This window comes from Pteropus alecto, unplaced genomic scaffold, assembly GCF_000325575.1.
Source record: "Pteropus alecto unplaced genomic scaffold, ASM32557v1 scaffold121, whole genome shotgun sequence".
Lineage (NCBI taxonomy): Eukaryota > Metazoa > Chordata > Mammalia > Chiroptera > Pteropodidae > Pteropus > Pteropus alecto.
In genome coordinates, this window is record NW_006434369.1 from 14,238,608 (window position 1) to 14,240,815 (window position 2,208).

The window sequence follows — 2,208 nt, forward strand, 5'->3', positions numbered from 1 at the left end:
GTCTCCCCTCAGGAAGTCTCTCCAAAACTAACGACTAGACTTAATTATTTGAACTGAGCTAGGAACTCTTAGGCCAAACAGCCAACCAGAAGGCCAGCTTAAAGACAACATCAGCTTGTGTTCCTGATTAATACAGGTCTCACTTTAGGGCTTCAAAAACTACAAGCAACACATTCCTTTGGGGCATCATGTGCCCCACCGGGACTTTATTTCTTGTATAGAAACCAGACATTAACTTCCTCCCTAAATCACAATGATCTTCACTTTGGGTTTTTGTTTGTTTGTTTTTCATTAAAATAGATGTTTAATGGTAACATGATATAGCTTTTTTTTTTCCATTAGAGATGTCTTTATTATCTGTCGTTTTATTGATATATAATTCTCATACCATATAATTCACCCATTTAAAGTACAAAATTTAATGACTTTTAGTATATTTGCCGATTTGTGCATCCATCATCACATTCAAATTAAAATATTTTTATCATCCCCAAAAGAAACCCTAAACTCTGTAGCTAGCACCCCTAAATTCCCCCATCCCTTCAAACTCTAGCCAACCACTGCTCTATTTTTCTATACATTTATCTATTCCGGACATTTCATATAAATGGAATCATACAACATGTGGTCCTTTGTGACTGGCTTCTTTCATTTAGCATAAGTTTTTCAGGGTGCATTCAGTGTAGTATGTTTCAGTCCATGATTTATTTTTATTGCCACATAATATCATATTGTAGTAATATACCATATTTTATTTACCTATTTTTAGTTGATGGACATTTGGGTTGTTTCCACTTTGTGGTTATTATATATAATGCAGCTGTTAACATTGTGTATAAATTTCTGTGTGGATGTTTGTTTTCATTTCTTTTGGATATATACTTAGGAATGGCATTGGTCAATTATATGGTAACTCTGTGTTTAACTGTTTGAGGTACCATCCAGCTGTTTGAGTTACTGCATTTTCCAAATTGGCTGTGACATCTTACATTCACACCAGCAGTGTATTCCCACCAGCAGGGTTTCAATTTCTCCACATCTTCACCAAACCTTGTTATTGTTATTATTTACCTTTTTGATTCTGGCCATGGTAATAAATGTGAAGTCGTGTCTCATTCTGGTTTTGATTTGCATTTCCCCCAGGGCCAATAATGTTGAGCATCTGTATATGTGATTAATGGCCATTTGTATATCTTCTTTAGAGAAACATCTATTTAGATCCTTTCCCCATTTTAAAATTTGGTCATAATTTCAATTGGGTCATTTATTATTGATTTGTTATTAATTATATATAATCTATGCATATATATAAAATATGTAAATATAAATGTACTTTTTAAGTACAGGTCCCTTACAGATATATGATTTGAAAAGATTTCTCCTATTATGTGGACTGTCTTTACTTTCTTGATGGTTTCCTCTGAGGCACAAAAAGTTTTCATTTTTATGATACCCAGTTTATCTATTTTTTCTTTTGTATCTTGTGATTTTGGTGTGGTATTTACTCCTTGTAGTTTTAATCTGCATTTTCCATTCTAACACTATTGAGATCTTTTTTTAAATTTATTTATTTTAATTAGTTTCAAGTATATAGCACATTGATTAGACATCTATATAGTTTGTGAAACGATCCCCCCAATCTCTCCCTCCCTCCCCTGACCAATGTATTAATGCTAACTGCATTCCCTATCCCATGCTCCCCATCCCCGTGACCATCCATCAGCAACTAATTTGTATTCTTTAACCCTTCACCCCATTCTCCGAGTCCCCCAAATCCCTCTCCCCTCTGTCCATCACCAAATTGTCCACTATATTTGTGATTCTGTTTTTTATTAGTTATTTTTATTCCTTAGATTCCACATATAAGTGAAATCATATAGCATTTATTTTTTTCTGTCTGACTTAAATACCTTCTAGGTACATTAAAGCAATATTTTTTCCCATCTCCTTCCTTTTAGTCTGTGTGTGTCTTTTAATCTGAAGTCTCTTGTAGGCAGCATGTAGGGGTCTTGTTTTCTTATCCTTTCAGCCATTCTATCTTTTGGTTGGAACACTTAATTCTTTTCCATTTAAGGTACTTATTGATAGGAATGTAGTTGTTATCATTCTTCAGAAGAAAAAACATGTATCAAAAACAGGAATAAAGAATGTTTTTGATACATGTTTTCTCTTCTTAAAGAAGTCCCTCCAACATTTCCTGTAATACTG